Source organism: Hyaena hyaena, unplaced genomic scaffold (assembly GCF_003009895.1).
Source record: "Hyaena hyaena isolate Hyena2069 unplaced genomic scaffold, ASM300989v1 scaffold_305, whole genome shotgun sequence".
Classification (NCBI taxonomy): domain Eukaryota; kingdom Metazoa; phylum Chordata; class Mammalia; order Carnivora; family Hyaenidae; genus Hyaena; species Hyaena hyaena.
This window is the reverse complement of record NW_024080938.1, coordinates 570,166-590,261: the sequence shown is the minus strand read 5'-3', so window position 1 is coordinate 590,261 and position 20,096 is coordinate 570,166. Positions and strand designations below refer to the sequence as shown.

The window sequence follows — 20,096 nt, the reverse complement described above, 5'->3', positions numbered from 1 at the left end:
GTTAGGGACACCCCATGCTGTTTTACAGGGGACAGAAGGTGGGGAGGGTGGGACAGAGGATTCAGCCAGGTTGGTAGCAAGGAAGAGAAAGTAAAGGAAGGCTATTAGAGCAAATGTGTTGAAGGGTTTGGATAGAAGTTAGGAACATGTTTTGGGAGGGATGTGTTCTTACCAAGTGAAACAGTGTACATATCCACTACCCTTTAACTCATCAGAATGCGAGCCTTCTGGAGAGGTGTAAATACAGAAGAAATGCAGGTGGAGTACACACAGAGAAGAGGAGCAGATGCTCACAGGGAAGAGTGGGTTGGATTTTACAGTCAATAAGATGTAAGGTTTAAGAAATGTTATTTGCCTACTATAATATACTCTTTGCACGTAATTCATGTACAACAAAGAACTACATATGACTTCTTGCTCTGTGAATATTTAATTGCAGCTTGCAAAACATGTCAAGCAAGTCTCATACTTTCCCCGGACAATTCTGGTAGTGGTGAAGACATTTCATCAATAAAGTATTCAGAGGAGAGTTCTCATGACATGCTTTTTTGCCAGCCCTCCAACATTTGAAACTGGGTTGCCAAGGCCATTTGTCAAAGACCTAGGTGCAAAATCACCTTCTAGAACTCAGTTCTATCACTGCCATTGGTGACCTGGTGAGAAAAAGAGACTGATTTCATGCACTTTCTATACCAGTGATCCTTCAAACTAGAGTGGAAAAAGCTCATCTAGAGCACAGATTTTAAATATTCAGATTCCTGAACCTACTCTGTTCAGGCCCTGTGAATTTACATTTTATCACATAACCCTGATGATTCTAAAGTAAGCAATACTCAAACTCTACTTCAAGACACACTTGTAGGTTGATGTGTTGAAGTCTCTATGCAGAATATGCATAGATGAGCCTATAGCTCATTTCCCTCCATAGAGAGAAAAATGGGATTGATTTGGGTGTAATTAGAATATTAGGCTCCAATATACAACCCAGCGGTAAGCATAAATATATAAATATGGAGTGACTCATTCTATAGTTCACAGCAATGTAAATGATTGTTCCTTGAGCAAATGTATGCAGTCTCTTTCCACTTGGGAATTGCACTTCTAAGTATTGGGACTGTTTTCAATGTTGGCATTTTTGAGGGTGATTACAGCTATGATGAATTTCTTGATTATACAGCTTCATGTCTATTGGCTTAAAACTATTGCTGGGCAAAGGTACTCTCAAAATGTGTGGTTCACATGGAATTTGGATAACTGTAATTAAGAATTTATGGGCCTTAACTATTTGGTAAGTCAGTCAATAGGCTCTCTCAGGAACACTGGATTCTTCATTTGAAAGTAAGGCTAGAAATTGGAAAAGAGGGGGTGATTTGGGTATCTTTGTTCTTTTTAAATTTGATTTTTTAATATATTATTGTTTTCCTCATTGGGAAAATATGCTACAGCTTTCTGTTGTACATAATAACTCCCAGGAAATACGGCCTATCTGAATAATTATTTTGTTTTAGTAGCCTTTAAAATGGTGAAAAATTGTGGGGCACCTGGGTGACTTAGTTGGTTAAGCTTCCAACATTGCCTTAGGCCATGATTTCGTGGTTCATGAGTTTGAGCCCCCATCAGGCTCTGTGTTGACAGCTTGGAACCTGGAGACTGCTTCGGATTCCGCAACCCCCTCCCTCCCTCCCTCTCTCTCTCTCCCCCTCTCCCTCTCCTCTGCCCCTCCCCTGCTCATTCTCTGTCTTTCTCTCTTTTTCAAAAATAAACACAAACAAAATAAAATGGCAAAAACTTGTAATCTCTAATGTTTTGAACCAGATCATAGAAGTGGATTGTAGAACCTCCCCCCCCACACACACACACACTCAAATAATATATTTAAAAAAGGAAAAAGTGGATTTGGGAGTTTTGGCTTATTCAAGGGGTAAAACATTTTATCAGATTTTTGGAAAATGACCCACTGTAATACAAAAATTTGTGGTCATCTGAGTGATGACTGAAGACAGCTGTCTTGCCTCTTCTTTAGAAAAGCCTGGGAACACCTGAGTGGCTCAGTCTTGATTCCAGCTCAGGTTATGATCTCACAATCCTGAGACTGAGCCCTGCATCAGGCTTCTCACTGAGTGTTAAGTCTGCTTGAGATTCTCTCCACCCCTCTTCCCGACTTCAGCTTCCTCTCTCTCTCTTTAAAATAAAAATTAAAAAAAAATTACTTTCTAGAAAAGCCCATTTGTATACTAGTTTCTCATCAGCATTCCCTATTAGCTCCCAATCTCAAACTGGGTATCTGGATATAGTAGATTTTGTCTTGCCTGCATGCTTTTCCCCTTGTTTTTCTACCTAGAAATCTCTCTTCTCCAAATATCTAAATCTGGTCTACACAAAGCCTTCCACTTAAGGTCCTACATTTTCACAGTGCTTTCTCTCATGACCTGCCTATCACTTACTGTGTCTGTTTTCTGGATTCTTATGTGTTTAGTAGTAATTAATTTTAAATAGTTCAAAAAAAATAAATAGTTCAATCAGTTTATATCTTTTCAGGACTGTATTATGCCTGTATGTGTTTATTTGTGCTTTTTATTAAAAAATACTGATTTACAATAAATTGATTTTTCATATTCTTACTTAATAGGTAGTATGGACAAATATATTAGAGTGCCCTGATATACACAAAGTTTATGAGATACATCATTAACCTTGATAAATTCTAATTTTCATTTTCATATCATGAACCTTAAAAAAAATTTCCCATGGTAGGAAATTGTAAGAGCTCAGCCAGGTCACAGAGGGAAAATGGGAACTTAGGATTGAGGAATCAGTAGCTACAATGCCTGAGTATAGTAGAGCATCAAATCTCAGCTCTACTACTTACTAGCTGTGTGATCCTAGGAAAGTGACATAGCCTCTCTGTGCCTCAGGTTTATGGTGACCATTTGTCATCGTTTGCCTTGGGACTTCCACAGTTTTAACACTGAAAGTGTCATGTTCCTGGGTTTCCCTCAGTCCCAGGCAAACCATAATGGATGTTTGCCTTGGCATTTTCATCCCCTGTATTTCATGTAGGAGATAATAATAATGATACGTATCCCATGGGGTTGTTATGAAATAATCCCTAGGTGCTAAGAAAGTACTGAGTGAAATTTCTCTCTTCTTATATGACTTAGGTTCAATACGGGTTAAAATCAAGCACTTGCCAGAGACTTGCTGGTCAAAGCAAAATGAAGAATTGACAGTGGTCTTAACTCACAGGATTTGCACAGCTGGTACCTTAAGTGCAAAAACACTTCCCTTCAACAGAGCTTCTCCCTGCAGCCAAGGCAGTGTTACCCAAGCACCTCTGCAGGGTCTGTGGTGTCCTGGGCCATGCCATCATTGAGTCCATTCGTCAGCACACAGCCAGCCCTCGGCATGGGCTGACAGGGGCCAGAAGTCCCAACCTCCCCTCATGGTGGTCTGCAGGGAAGACCTATTCACAGCGCGCTGACTGACCTCTGTAGAGCTCTGCATGGCTACAGAGCACTTTTCCACGTGGCATTCCAGTCTTCCCATAAATTCTGTGAGGGAGGCAGGGAAGACATTAGTTATCCTAATTCCTCAATGTCTCGTACATTGTCACACAGCAAGAAATGATGGAAAGGGGATTAATATTTACAGATTTTGGGCTAGTGTGTGTGTGTGTGTGTGGTGTGCTGTGAAGAGTATCTGTGTTTGGTGTGTATGTCTCTGTGGTATGTGTGAGGGGCATATGGGGTGTGCGGATGTGTGGTATATGGTATGCATTGTGTGTACGAGGGTGTTGGAATGTGTATGTATGGTGTGTGTGCTACGCATGTGGTGTATGGTGTGCAGTGTCGTGAGTGTGTGTGCTGTGGTTTGTGTGTTGTAGAATATAGTGTGTGTGGTTTGTGTGTGTGATGCATGCTGTGATGTGTGTGTGTGTGTGTGTGTGTGTGTGTGTGTGCGCTTCATCTGCATGCCAATCAAAGCCTTCCTTGGGTAAAGGAGGCTTATGGGAGATTCATAAATCTGGAGTCAGAATTTAACAAATGTGAATATGCTTTTACAAATCCTTCATGTAGTGAATTAATTTAAAAAAAAAAAACAAGAAAAAGGGAAAAATAAAAAGCTACTCTTTAGCTACTTGAGGGCTTAGCCCCTCCTTCAGGTACAAAAGTGAAGTTTGAAGAATTTATCTGTGAGCTATAAAATCTCCCACATCTCTCCTTAACCAGTGATTTTTTTTTTCCTACTCGTATCTCTTCCAATTTAGCACCATTTATTGTTATACTTCTAGAGAATCTGGTTTCTTATAAGGGTTGCACTTCAAGTGTCCGTTAGAGAAAAAAAATTCTAAGACCTACGAAGTATTTTACTACTGGCAGAACATCAGGTCGGGTAAGAGACTACAAAGGACGTATTTGGAGAGGTGCTTTTCTATACCACTCTCTCCTCCAGGTAGTTGCCAAAAGCCAGTTCTTGTTTCATCTTCTCACTAGAAACTTCCTCAGATAATTATCCTGTCCAAATCCCCTCATTCATTCATTCTGACAAGAATCTTCACATAACTTCTTGTGAGACGCACACATTTATAACGTGTTTGTAACAAGTGTGCAAGTTTTAATTATTTTGTGGGGTATGTGTGTGTGTGAGAGAGAGAGAGAGAGGGAGATTTCTGGGTGAGCCCTGTGAATACCTAGCCCTCCATGCAGCTGATAATGCTCACTTAATGTCTATAGCAATCTAAATAGGAAATGCTATTATCTTCATATTACAAAGGGGATGAAGCACAGAGAGGTGAAATAAGTCAGTCAGGCTCCCCATAATCTTAAAATGAGACACCGGGATTTGGGCCCGGGAGACTGGCTCCAGAGACCTGTTCCTGACAACAGGGGCAGATTTGGAGACTGGTGCCTTTGAAAGTCTTCCAAGGTGGATGAACTTTCTGAATGTAACAACAACCTCATACCAGGTCATGCTCTCATCAAGGTCTCGGGGCTAAAGAGGCCTTAGACACAGTGAATAATGTGCTCTTAAAGGCAAATAAAGTCCTTGAAACACTAGGTTACAGCAGTTATATTCAAAAGTCTACAAAGTGTATAAAAATGTGTGACTCACATCTCATCTTCCAGGTCTCTGAGCTTCATTTCCTAATTTGTAATGTAAAGACAGGGCCCTCTACCCATGTATGTAACAGAACCATCACGGAACTCCAAGAACCCATGTTGAGGTCATAACAGTAAAGTACAAAATAGTATTAATATTCACAACAGCCATAAAGCAATGCAGCATATAAAATTCAGCCTGCTGCTTCATAAATTTTACCTACAATTGATATGATAGCTATATTATTCATTAAACGTTTAATTAGCAAGACTGTTCTTTTTGGATTTAAAAGAGTTATTTGGAAGATGATTATGATAGTCCGGGCCTCTTAAAAAGCTATCCAAGAAAGTTTGAACTCCTGCCTCCTTTTTCCATAATACATTTCTCTCTACTAAGAAGAGGTATCAAAAAACATTCCATTAACCTTTGCACTGTGCTCAAAGTTTGGGCTCTTCTTTTTTTCAAAGAAAGTATTATAGTAACTACACATTGAACGTTTCGCTAGCTTCTATTAGAGAAGGTCCTTTGCCTGTTGCCTTATCCCCACTATCTGTAGGGTAGCTCGAGTAGCATATAAATTCTGAAAAGTGACCTTAATGTCATCTCCATAAGGCAAGGGGTCTGTTTAAAGGATGCCTATGTAGTCAGTACTTAGCACAGTGTTTGGCATTTAATAGGTGTTCAAGTATACCTCTTGAAGGACTAGACAGACAGATGGATGGATCTGGAAGGATGGATGAGAAGCTTCCAAAGAGCAAATATAGTACTAGAATGCATAGCCATAGCTTTTGCTTCAGTGATAGTTGCTGAGAAGTATAGGGAAGTTTTGGAATGATCTGAACTAATAATACAGGGTAGTATGACAGGGAAAAAAAGGTTTTTTTCTCCCATTTATTTCCTCTCTGAATCACAGCCTGGTCAGAAACATTAGAACCAAGCTTTCAAGTTAGCACTCCAAGACCTCTTAAAAAGTATTAAAATACAGGTATCTATTTAGTACCAAGGGAATTAATATTTATTGAGTGCCTACTTTATGCCAAACACAGTACTTTGTTTTTTATGTCTGTTAACTCATTTAATCTTCAGCCTTATGAGGGAGAAATTATCATCATCATTTATGTTGAGCTAAAAGAGATAACATTCTCTGCCCAAGATCACACAGTCAAAGATGGTGAGAGTGGGGATCCAGTAGTTTTTTTGCCCACCATCCCCTTTTTCATTCTGCTCTGAAAATGCAGACTTCCTCTTGTCCTTTCCTGTTCATTGGGTTCTGGTGGGACTAGGCCTCTTCTAGACAGAACAGAGGTCATATGACCTGGACCTACTTAGTCAGATTACTAGTCTCTCTGGCCCAAATGATTGACTCAACGTTGAGCATATGCCCCAAATCTGACTGATCAGACAACTCCCTCACTTTCCCCCTTCCATAATGCCTCAGCCTGATAGTTGTACCCTGCACACAATAGTGAGGTCCAAATCAATGCACCCATCCTGGACACTGCCTTCCCTGGTAACTCAGTCATCATGCAGGATGGGAAGTTGAGCCCAGCTCAGCATCCCTCATCCTCCTTTCAAATCAAAATAAGATTCACAAAAGAACCTAAATTGTCATACACTCCCATTGGTCTTGGCTGTGAAACCTTGCAGCCATATCATTTGGTGGCTAAATTCTCAAGTCTGTGTGAGAATATGGGGCAGGCGGTCCAGAACTAGCAGCAATAAATGGCCAAAAACTCCACTTCAGCATCTTCCTTTTCCAGCAATAATCCCCCCTCACATGTACAAGGTAGCTGCAGAACTTCACTCTCTTTTTAAACCAAGAACCTAATGCAAGATGTGAATTAAAAGCGACTCCCCTTGGACTCTCACAGCGGCTGGTATCTAACAGTTATCACCTGGTGCAGGCTCCTTAGCGACCAGCGCACTACTCTGACCATCATTTGGTGTTAAGTCAAAAGCTCAAATGCAGACATTTCTTCTACTTTCAAACAGCTGGAATTTCTGAAACATCCGCCTAGTATCCTACTGCTTCTCCGACTTCACCAATTCCCTCCCGAGGAGAATTTTATCTCAGAACTGCAGTGAGGATATGGAACATAAATATATATAATTACTCTACATTAATATAATTAGTCTGTCTCTCTCCTGATCCAGAAATGGTTGTCCATTTTTAGCTACTAATGGTTGGAATTATTTATGTCCATTTGTTCAAGGACTAAAACTGGAGTCATAAAAAAAGAACGTAGACATATTACCACAGAGAGGTCCCTTTCATCTTTTCCAACTCAGTGCTGTGGTCTGGGTTCCATCTCCTGCCTTCTTGGGAATTGAGTCTGGTAGTTTAGGGGAGATTAGATTCACACAAGGTACTCTGTCCATTTATTCTCTTTGATGAATTACCAGCAAGCTGACAAGACAAAGTGCCTTGGTTGTTCCTAAGCTGACAACTCCATCTCCACAGCAGAACCAGTGCTCCCGTCCTTCTGTGCATGAGGAGGGTCACATTCCAGAATAAATGCATGCCCCCTTAGGACTCTGAATTCATTATGTCTTCTCTACTGGTCTAGCTCCTTTGACTACTTGGCATCTCAGACATTCTAAAAATTACACATGTCATTTATATCCATATATTCTGAAATTAAAAAGTAGATGCATATGCATGTATTCTGAAATCAAAAGCAAAAGTAGATGTAAGAAGATAATCGTTTATAAATATCTTTTACTTACAACTTTCAGGGACTAAAGCTTCTCTTATAGTTTATACTGATCTTTCGACAATGGCTACCACATTGAACCCATTGTGCCTAGCGTTGTATTGTTTTGTACATATATCATTTCATTTCATTATCACAGATCAGTGAGGTGAAAATAAGTAAGCCCATTTTAGGAAAGAGAACACTGAGTCCAAAGCAAGTTAAAAAAAAAAAAAAAGAAAAACATGTGCAGCTAGTGATTACGGATGTGGAATCAGACAAATCTGAATTTGAATCCTATCTCTGCAATTTACCAGCTGTGTGGTCATGGGCATCAACCTCACAGCAAGACTGAGGTAGATATGGTATTACCACTGTAAGATCAGGAAACTGTCCTTCAGAAAATAATTAAATGATTTAATTTGCAGAGGACCAACTCACTAATACCAGCAAGATACAGCATAGCTAAATCTGCTTGTCTCCAAAAACAGGAATCTTAAACTGTCATCATCTTTTATTGCTTCCTTGATGCAAGGGGGAAAAAATGACTTAGTTGTGATTGAAATAAGTATAGCAATTAATTTGGGCATACTTCCCATCCAATAAGCGTGAAAGAGTGTGCTTGCCAATGAATGATTGCAACAGAGCTATTTTGAGAAAGGGGGTGGAAAGGATGTTCTTCCAGGAGGTAGGCCTGCTTTGGTCTGTCCTAAGGGCCTAGCATGCCTCTATCGCTCATCCTCAGTCTGGGTTCTCTTTGGAGGGGTGGACCCCAAACAGCTATCAAGACCAGTGGCTTGATCCCAAACAGATGAGGAGCAATCTGTGTGTAAAAGACAGTGAGAGCAAGACAGAGAGGGAGAAGCATGTATGTGACACTGGAAAGCCAATTACTAGTTGTATGACCTTAGACCAGTGCCTGTCACATATCTAGTGCTTAATAAGTTTTAGTAGGTTTTATTCATAAGGAGTGGAGCATTTTAAGAGCATGGGGTCTGGAGTGAGATTATCTGGGATTGAATGCCAGCCTCATCTCCTTCCAAGTGTCAGCCCCTGAGCAAGTTGTTTAACCTCTCTGTGCCTCAGTATTCCCCAGTGAAGAATGTCACTGCGTTGAGCATTGTGAGTGAGATGTAAAGAACATTAAGTGTTACTAAGCTATATAGTAAGTGCTTAATTTAGTTTTTGAATCATTGTTACCAAGGCATAAAAACTGAGCCGTAAGAAGTACATACAGCCTGAATGTTAACTTGGAAAATCTTTTCATTTTGGACCTCAGACTCTGTTTTATCTTGCACACTGACAGTGCCAATTACCATAGGCACCAGCAACGTCAGGTTCTTACCCCTGGAGTGATGAAGGGGGAACTCTTTGCAAGGCTTATCATCCCTTCCTTCCTCCCCTGCACATCCCCCACCCTCACCTGTGACCTTCAACACCAGAAGTATAATGCCCCAGATGGGAAATAGGGATGCATTCAGAATGTTTCTTTCCATTAGCTCTCTGCCCCTTTGGACATATATGAAGGGAGGGCAGCACTGACATGAACATATCTCATAGAATATCTTCATAGATATCTCATAGAATATCTTCATCATGGCTCAGTCTATCCCACAGGTGAGGAGTGTGCAGAGTGGCCTGGCACCCTCTCTCTCACATCACTGGAGTGGCAGCAAAGCTTTCTCTTCCTAGAGACACTTTCTACTCAATCAATTGCAAAAAGAATATAGCAAGCACATGTTCACGACTCTTCCAGCAAATCCTATTTTCAGGCTTATGCCTTGGATGACTGGGACACAGAGAGACACCAGGAGAGCACACAGAAGAAAGACCATGTGAGGACACAGCAAGAAGATGGCCATCTGCAAGCCAAGGGGAAAAGCCTCAGGAGCAACTGACCCCACTGACCCTTAGTCTTGGACTTCCAGCCTCCAGAACTGTGAGAAATTTCTTTCTGGGTATATGGTATTTTGTTATGGTGGTCTGAGCAGACTCATACATCTACCACAAAATATAGAATTTCTCAAGATAGTTGGGACCTTGATAAACTAAAACTTCAAAACCTACAGACAAAGTGAGAGTAGGAGAGAAGAGGCAGATCACCAGGGGTGGGTGGAGGATGACGAATTATGGTTGCTTTGCATGGTCCCTGCCTAAGTGCAGAGAAATAGAGCTGAGAGCCTACCTAATCCCCCATTCTTTCCTAGAATGATGTGAAGGTGTGTGTGTTCATTAAAAAAAATAACAAACATGGAGTAAATTTATATTATGTACCAGGCACTGCTTAGCTGCCAAGATTACAAAGATCAATAAAATATTCTCCATGGTCTAGTGAAAGAAATGTTAAATTTTATTGTTCCTATTTGTTTACATGCCCACATGCTGTAATTAGATGATCTGATATTTCTTTTACATTGTTATCTTCTCTTTAACTCATATTCACTCACCAATTATTACAATAGGTATATTTCAGCATGTCTAATACATACTAAACATAAGGACGCATTTCAGAGTTCTGCACATGGCTCGGTCTTATCGGATATTTAATTTAAGCATTGACCTGAGGAAAGATGTGGAATGAATCCTAATGTCTCCTATGGACTATATGAAGCTGAGAAAAATAATAAACACCCAGGGAAACAGAATCAAGATTCAAAAAGATCTTGATTTCTTGGGACAATGGTCCAAGGCTAATTTGGTGCACTTGATTCAGGACAATGTCCTGTATTTGGATAAAGAATGAACAGCTTTAGTCTCTGCTGAGGTGGGAAGTGGGAGGGAGCCTCGTTTATCAGCAAGAGACCAAAGCTAGATTTTTGAGCCATCCTGCTTCTACTTCTCTGCCTCTTTCTATTTGCTATACTTTTCCCCTCACATTTCTAAGCATGTTTCCACCATGGGGCTCGTGTAAAGAGCAATCTTTGTGACCATAGCCTTCTTTCTCCCTTCCCACGTGCAAGTTTTCTCCCCAGTCAACTTAGATGGTAGAGGGTTTCATCCCTGACCCCATCTGCCAGACTACATTGGAAAGCATTCATAGAGGTTCACCCAGTGCCCTAGCAGAGGACATTGAGAATAGATAGTGAATGGCTGACAATCATAAGGAATGGCTAAATAAATGGCAAAAAACAGAAGTAGAAAGACATTTGAGTCAACAGAGCTAACTTCAAAACTATTCGGAACACTACCAAGAGGATAAAGACTTTATTCATCATGGGAAGAAACCCAACAGGTAAGAGTTATAGGAAACCAAAGATGGGATTCAATTTAAGCAAAAAAAAAAAAAAAAAAAAGTGTTCAAAATTGTGTGTGATTATCTTGCCAAGCACTGAGCTCTCTGTTATTGGAGGTATTCAAGTTCAGGCTGCAAGACCATGTGCAGAGGCTTGCAAAGAGGATTCTTAACATTGGGTAGGAGAGAGGTCTGAATGACCTCCAACGTGGCTTCTAAATTTTGGGTTCTCTCCTAACCTAGTTGGACTCTAATTTGGAGCCAGGCTGGAGTGGAAAGTACATGATCCTATATATGGGATCACTTTGCCACCTTTTTCGAGAACTAGTGAAATTTATACATAGCTCAAATGTCAATTTTAGGCACCCACAGCTGCTGGGTAGGAAACTCAGATCCTGCTGAAGAAAAAGAGAACCCAGATGCCTAGACTCATCACCTTTTCATGTGCCAGGGTGACAGTCACCTTGCAATTAGCACTGACCTTCAAGGAAAAGTAGCCTCTCTCTTCTGAGCTATGCTGCTTAGAACTCTCAGGGAACAGAAGAAGGGCCAACACTTTGAAATGGTTAGAATTTGTGTGAATTAAGATAGCCTTTGATCAAAATGGGTGAGTCTGAGTATCTACTGTGTCCACTCCAGATACTTGAGGACAAATCCTTGAGGAAAGGCCCCACTTTGACTGAAATGGCTGGTCCACTGAAGCATCTAACAAATGAAAACCATGAGGATGGGGATGTGAGATCATTTCCATATTGAATTTCATGCTTCAACAGAAGGATTTTAGAGACTCTCTAATTCTGGGACCATGTTCCTGCAAACAGGGGAAGTGGCTGCCTCATTCTTACCCTAGATACTCGCCTGGCTCATGGCAAAGGAGCAGAGCAAGAAGAGCTCCAGGGGAGAACAGGGAACCTCAGCCCCTGTCCCGTCTCTTCACATGTCCAGCATGTGGCCCGAATCCTTTCTTTTGCCCTGGCGCTCCCCTCAGAGGTTGTTTACCACGCAGCTGGGGCACTTGTCTGCCAACCTTCTCTCTTTGGGCTTTGGTTTCTTTAGCTATAGAATGTGGGGAAAATAATAACATCCCTGCTTCAGGTTGTTATTTAACCAATATGGGTTATTCCAATAGACCATGGTTATCAACATATACAACTTTACCTATTTAAAAGGATTTATAATTTTTTAATAAATATTGAAATTCATAAATATTTTTTTTCCAAGTAACGGCAACAAAAATTGAGCTATTCTGGATCACCAGGCACTAGTCTAAAGTGATATCTATCTTAACTTTCCCAAAAATCCCTGTGTGGGAGTTATTATTACCCTCATTATGGATGAAGCAGCCACAGCCCAGAGAGGTTAAGCATGAATCCCTAGGTCACACAGCTAGCAGAGCAGGGATAAGATCCCACAGCCCTTCACCGTCTGAAGAAGTGAGTGGAGTGCAAAACCATATAAAAAATTGTTTGTAATAAGGTTAGTTTCCCTCTAACTCTTTTGATTCACTGTCGCCTCTAAGTTGCCAAAACAAAACAAAAACAAACAAACAAATAAACCAAAAACCTGCTGCTTTTTTTGGTTGAAACAGCTCCTCCCCCAAGTCTCTATGATCTTGCAAGGGTGCCAGACTGAGATCTACAAAGCTGTCCTGCCATTTCATGCTGTTTCTCATCTGTGACAGTTTCAGGAATCAGCAGGACCCACACCTGTCTTTTCCCTTTCAAAGCAGTTAGCAGGAAAGTGGCAAATGCTCCCATCCCCACTTCTCCTGATGGCTGGGACTTGTTTTCTCATCCATGTGTTTAGAGATTTCAAACTCCAAGGCCTTTGTGGTACCTTCAGAGTGAGATCCACAGGCCCAGGATTAGAGACGCCAGGGAAAGAAAAGAAATAGACTGTATTCTCCCCACAGCTTAATGCTGATATCTACGTCCCTGAGCAGGTAAGCATACAGGTAACAGCAACATGTGCGCTGGCCAGCAGGCGCCAGCCTCTAGCCCACTGGAACCACCTCGTTCAAGGCATCTTCAACAGACCTTGGGAGGGGCAGAAGGAATCAGGTAATAATAGTTTTATGTTCACTAAATGCCCCTCGGCCCTTCCTCTTTGTGCCTTCCAAAGCCCTCCAGTACTTACCAGAAGTGTTAGTTTAGGTAGATTCTGAACTCACTCTCCTCTCACCCAGAGCTTTAAAAGTGGGACTATACCTCATGGGGTGCGGATGGCAGGCTGGCTCTCAATACACAGAAGAGCTCAGAGAACGTAGTTTGGACTCTACAGGAAGTGTGTCATGTACAGGAGCCAGAAGACTTAGAGCCCAGACTGTAAGCCACATCATCTTCATTGGCAATCTGGACAGGCATGCCTGAATTGCCAATCAGAAGGCAGATGTCACAGACTAAGAGAAAGGCTCGTCAGTCACATGAGGATCTGGCAAAGAAGAGCTTCTCTTTTCTCACTTCCCCAACTGGCCAAATGAAACATGTCCTAAATTATTGGCATCCTCTAGTCAACTCGTTTATCCTGAATGGTAGGTAAAAGGTGTTGACTTTCACTGCACTTTCTTAACAGTGCTATTTGACTCCCACCCCTACTCCAAATAAAAAAAAAATATTCTCCTTGCTGACAAAAACTGAGGACTGATGGATGTGTGGGGGGGGGGGGTGGATGGGCATGGAGGAGGGCACTTGTGGAGAAGAGCACTGGGTATTATGTGGAAACTAATTTGACAATAAACTATTTGTAAAAGAAAAAAATTTTTTAAATAAATAAAATAAATAAAAAATAGACCAAAAAAATATTCTCCTGTCTGAAGATGCCTCACATCTCCTCCTCCTCACATTGCATGCCCCTGATCTGGTCTGGTTCTTCCTAAACTTATTCCTAATATCGATCCACCTGCCCCATAAGTCATGTCTTAATTCCATCTGCCTAAATCCCGCTCTCTTCCACAAATGCCCTCCACCACTTCCTATTGCCTATTGTTTTAAGGCCGAGCTCTGTTGTCTATCAGTTGAGACCCTTTCCTATCCAGCCTAACCTGTCTTTCCAAATTGATTTTCTAGGACTTTCCTATAGGAATGTCTTATTTTAATTCCTATGTGTATGTGGGAGGAGAAAGCAGGCAGTGGCTGGAAAAGGCTTCCCAGAGGAGCTGGCTTTGGAGTGAATGCAGACAGATGAGTGGTGTTCACTTCTAGAAATGATGGGAGAACAGGGAGCCCTGCTCCTACCTAGAACACCCACTGCATGAAAGGGGTCCCCTTGATTGCCTGGGTGGCAGAGAGTCATCCAGAGCATCACCATATGATTGTGTCTCCTTATAAGCACTATAGGGACTCAGTAGATGCTCTCATATTAATACATGAATGAATGCCACTAGCACAGGAGACAGAGAAAGGCAGAAGTAAAGGGCGGCTGCATATCAAGCACTCTGGGGAGTGATTTGTACCATCTAAACACAATACCTGTAGATTTCATAATACAAAGACCAGAACGTACACATTATCTTCTTACCTGGTCAAGATCAGCGGGAAAGGAATCAGAAAGCTTTACAGGGGCTTTGGTTATAAAAGTCTTGGAAATATTACAAGTAACCCAGGAAAAAGCCAGATGATAGGATTAACTACAGGTACAGTTTGAGTTCAAATCCCACCTCCTTACTTAAACCTTGAGCAGTTTTTTGTTGGTGACCTTGGGAAATTCCTGAGACTTTCTACATTTCAGTTACTTATGTGTGTGTGTGTGTGTGTGTGTGTGTGTGTGTGTGTGTGTGTGTGTTTTAATCTGTGTGATGGAAAATAACAATAGCAAACCTTTGTCTTTTTAATTTCTTTTAATGTTTATTTACTTTTGAGAGATAGAAACAGAGTGTGAGTGAGGGAGGGGCAGAGAAGGAGGGAGACACAGAATCTGAAGCAGGCTCCAGGCTCTAAGTTGTCAGCAGAGATCCCAACGCAGAGCTTGAACCCACAAACTGAGAGATCATGACCTGAGCTGAAGTCGAACGCTCAGTCGACTGAGTCACCCAGGCTCCCCTATAGCAAACATTTCTTAGGGCGTTTGTGAGGATAATATTGGATAATGCCCACGAAGCACTTGACAAAGGTTTTTGGCACATGGTTAAGTGTTCGATGTACAAGTAAATCTTAGGTGATGGCACCTCGTTACTGTTGTTGACTGAATTAACTTTCAAACACAACTGAAGGCTATGGTTTGGATCTACGTCTTAATGTGTTCCCTTCTTTTTCCTTTGTAGTTGCTACAGCCGTGCTTCCAAGGGTTCCAACCACCTCTCTCCCTCTTGGTAGTTTCTTTCTGTGCTTGGCAATGGCCTTTAAACCGACTGTCAGGAAGAAATGAGGGACAACTTCTTGGAAAGGAAAAGAACATCATGTCTTCTCTCTCCGAGTATTGTAGCCTGCCCTCTTTCAGCAAATGGGTCACATATACCCTCTGCTCTTGACTCTAGGATGACATTTTAGTTCTATTCTGAGGAAATGTACTGCTCAAGTGACATATTCTTCTAACAACACAGTGGGAGAGCATCTCCTGGGATAGAGTTACTGTATATGAATTAAGAATGGAAAAGATAGGAGGCCTCGGTAGTTCAGTCAGTTAAGCGTCTGACTCTCGATTTTGGCTTAAGGTCATTATCTCATGGTTTTTGAGATCAGGCCCTGAGCTCTGTGTTTTCAGCACAGAGCCTGCTTGGGATTCTCTCTCTCCCTCTCTCTATGCCCCTCCTCCACTCTCTCATGCTTGCTCTCTCTCTCAAAACAAATAAACATTAAGAAAAAGAATGTAAAAAGATGGAAGAATGTGTTAAAAATAGACACACACACACACACACACACACACCCTGGAATTCAAGGCATCTCTGACATTAGTGTATACAACCAGGTTGATTTGGATTTGGAAAAGCGGTCCTCTTTGGGATTCTCCAACTCCAAAGGGTCTTCCTGGCCCTCTGGGTGCTCAGAGCCCTCCAAGAAGGCATAACTGCTTATTTTCCACAAGAAGGGGCTGTGACTTGCCTCCAAATCCAGGATATCATTCCTTGGATCAATATCCAGTCCTGTTGGCTAATGACCTTTCCATCCTCTCATCGAATGCATCACTCAGCATGCTGTGCAAAAGTGGGGGGCAGTGGGAGCCCACGCGTTTCCTTGCTGGACACTGACTAATCACCACCATTAGGCCCACATTCACGTGTGACAAGGGAAGGCAAAGAGGCCCCCGCTCCTGTTTAATGAAGGCAGGCTCCCAGGGCACCACAGGGCGGCAATGCTCAGGGAATGCCAATGGCTGCGCCTACTCAGCCATCCGTCTCACGCCTTCACTGCTCGCCTTCCATGAAAAGCAGCCTTTTCCAGCATTAATTAGAAAGGACCCTGAGGTCCTAATGGACAGCAATGGACTCATGTGTGCAACGTAGAGAAAAAGTAAATAAATATGCAGCCTGTGCGTGCCGAGCACTGGACACCTTACCTCTGATAGAAGCATTCTCGGCCTTTCAACTATTCTGCTAAGTGGGTGAATCCTATTCTCCACTTTACACATGGGGCGGTAGAGTTTCCAGAAATTACTCAATAACTAAATGCAAGCGCCAGTGTTTCACTCACATAAATCCACCGCTTGTTTCCCACCATACAACTGCCCCAACAGTCTGGTTTGAGAGGTTCTGTTCCCAAGTGCTGTCCCCACATTGGCTTCTTGAAGCTCAAAGAACACCATTCGTGTGTTGTTCTTTCTTGTCACTGCTCCCTTGTTCCTTTAGTATTTTGCCCAAGGCTAGCTCTGCTGTTAAATTCTTCAGGGGAGCCAAATGGTGAGACCTTGGCTAGTTTCCAAACGTATCAGAGGGCACCTTTAACTGCTGAGGTTAACACTGGAGCCCTTAGCTACTCGCTGAAGCAGAAAGCCTCGGTAGAGCCAAATCATATTTCTGTCACAGGACGAATTTAATTTTGAAGACATTCAAGCCGCCCCCTCTATTTTTGGTGTCAACCTGTTACTGTAATTTAATTATCAAGGGAGAAAATTAGAGGATGAGATTCAGAGAGAAAGAAAGTGCCTCTCAAGCACTGTTCCACACAGAAAAGGCTTCCTGTAAAACCCTTGCAGAAGCCCTGCGTCTTCTCTGTGAAGAAGCTTCCACGTTCCCTCAGCCGTCACTTCTGACTAGCCCAGCACGCACAAGTTCAGGCCCCTGCATGTCCGAGACAGCTGAAGCAAACCCCAAATGGATTCTCTTTCATCTTCAACCTTATCAACTCTCTTCTCATTTGAGAATCTTCATTACCAGGGAGGATGCAAGAGGCGGAGAGAGCCCAGCTGGGATGGTGGGTCCAGGTGCAGTTTTCTGTTCTGGCTGTTAGAGAAATCCTATTTTGACTTGAAACCTGCCTAAATTTCCCCTGGAATTGATCGTGAGAGAACATATATGAACCCCTACCAAGCACTCTTAAGGAGTCATTCTTCTCATTACCTCCTTCTTTAAGGAAGCCGGGCTGACCAAGGGCCTCTACCTCACCAGGCTGCTCTGCTCCCCAGCTCCTAAATTAACCAGGCTTCCCTTTCTGCCTTCTTCATGAACCCCCTGCTGCTCCCCAAAGTGCTAGGAAACAGCTGTGCACACCCAGGAAAATAGATTTCCGGCTTCGCCATGCTATTGCTTTAGGAGGATCCGTGCTCCAGTCCGCAGCGTTGGTGTGTGTGGGATTTGACAATACGTGTTCTGACAAACAGAATCTGTCTTTGTCCACGCAGTGCATTTTTTTTCCTGCTGCATTCTTGTCTGTCTGCTGATGCTCCCAATTGTGAGTAATTGTGTGAGGTCGTTTGTATCATGCATTACAAAAAGGACAGGGGGAAATAAAGAGCCAGAAAAATAACGGGAGAAATCCAGACAAATAGTTCATAGCAGATAGATCTCAATAATTGTGAGCCAGTAAACACTTTCAATAAAAAGAGCATTTCTAGGAGTGAATTCGTCTTTGATATCTTCATTCATGTGTGCATGTGTTGAATTAATAAATAATTACTATTAATCACCTTCCGGAGGCCAGGCACTGTGCTGGGTGGGGGATAGCAATGACTTTTTTCATCAACCTTGCTTTCCTGGGGGAAATGAAGATGTATTACTAGACATTTATAGTAGGGTGTTACATGCTATGCTGGAGAAATCCAAGATTTTTGCTATCACATGGAGAGGATCAGAAAAGGTTTTCACAAGAAAGCTGGGTATAAGCTGAAGCCAAAGGTTGGTAGAAATGGCCCAGGTGAAGAGCTTGTGTGTGTACTTGCGTGTGCACATGCTTGTGTTTAAGTGGGTGTCAATATGGATGTATGGGTGTATATTCATATGCATTCTTTTGCTTGAGATGGGAGCTGAAGAAAATAGGTAAGAAATATGTGTAGAAGCAAAGAATATGTGTTGGGAAGACAATAAGAAATGAGGAAAACCATGATCAGATCACACAATACTTTATAAGCTATAATATACCTGTAAAGAATTATTTACTTCAAACAAACACTTGAGGAATCACTGGAGGTGGAGTGGTTAAGCAAGGAATGACATGCTTCCACGTGTGGTTTTTAAAAATTTATTACTTAGCTGCAGATTATAACATTGATTAAAGATAGGTTAGCTGCAAGGCAGGAAAATCTTTTTTCGAGACTGATAATGTCAATCTGGCAATAAATGATGGTGTCTTGACCTATGGTAGGGCCAGTGGAAGAAGAGAAGAAGAAGAAATATATTATCAGAATCAATAGGACTTTTGTCTGAGAGGATGTAGGAACTATGGGAGAAGGAATAGTCTGGATGACTCATTGTTTCTATATGAACAAGTGGGTGCTATTTTCCCAGAAGGGACTCAAAGGGGAAACAGATAAAGAAAACAAATAAATTAGGACTAAATATACTGAGCTAAAAGTACCCATGGAGCAGCTAGTGGACATGTCTTTTAAGCATTTACATATATTGGAGTGAAACTTCAGAGATGCAGGCTGGGGCAGAGGCATGATGGTAAATGTAGCAACCAATTCTCTGAAAGAAGAACAAAAGCCCTGATTCTTAGTGTTGGCCTACTTTCTTGGTGTAATGTCCTCCTGCTATGGCCAATTTCAAGCTACCAATGTGATGTCATTGAGTATAGTACTGGGAAGGGAATGTACTGTTGGATCTCATGTATACTACTGGCTGCAGGTCAAGTTTTCAGACTGTCTAGCATGGGAACAAATTGAGAATGTGGGAGTAGATCAAATCACATGCACTCCCTCATTCGCCTCCTAGACTAGGGTCCCTCTAGAAATGATGTCATCAGTTCTGAGCTCTATTATTTTGGACCTGATTACAGGTTAGATTCTGATTCATTTCCTATGATGTATTTTATCTCCTTATACTTGATGTTTGGTTCTTCCTATGTCAGAAAAGCAGTTTTGTAGGGCTCTTCATGTCTCCATGGTCTTGCATTCCAGTAGGTACTTAAAAGTGTTTGTTGAGTGGACAAAGGATATACCCATCTCAGAGGAACAGTCACAGATGGCTTCATCTTTTTTCTTTCTTAAAATACAGGGGCTGCTGAACTGGATCCCTGAAATGGAGTGGCAGCTGCTCGGTGAAGCAGCATGATCATTATGAAGCAGAAAATGGGGAATTCACTCTCTCTAAAGTCCACAGTGGGAGATAAGGAGTCAAGGTCCCACTGGCTTGCCAAGGCCCAGCAAAGCCTCCCTGCTAGAGAGCTGTGCCCTGTGAGTCAGACTGCCATTTCTTTCTTCTCCCCAATCACCCATAATCGGACACCACATTCACTGAACGAGGTACATCTAGCGATGTCTGCAAGTTAGAGACATCTACGCTAGGACATTACAGACTTTTACTCTGCCCTTTTCTAAATTAACTGGAAGATGTGCCCAAGACTGCCTACTGGTAGACATCTTCATAATGGTTAGACAGCCTGCCAAGAGGAAAGCATCTTTGAAAAGTAACTTGCAAATTAGGGCACAGTAATGGCTCAATAGTCACCAGCTTCAGATGGCTCCTATAGCCAAGCAGGAGAAGA

The 20,096-nt window shown here is 42.0% G+C and overlaps 1 long non-coding RNA gene across 1 annotated transcript in view; it reads right to left on the bottom strand.

Annotated features, from left to right (window-relative positions):
- Positions 1 to 414: 414 nt before the first annotated feature.
- The window catches only part of LOC120242449, a 33,309-nt gene continuing 13,627 nt past the window's right edge, over positions 415 to 20,096 (bottom strand). The window contains exons 4-5 of the long non-coding RNA XR_005531077.1: positions 3,487 to 3,551; positions 415 to 653 (exon numbers count right to left, since the gene is read on the bottom strand). This is a non-coding gene — a long non-coding RNA (uncharacterized LOC120242449). The remainder of the gene's footprint in view (positions 654 to 3,486; positions 3,552 to 20,096) is intronic.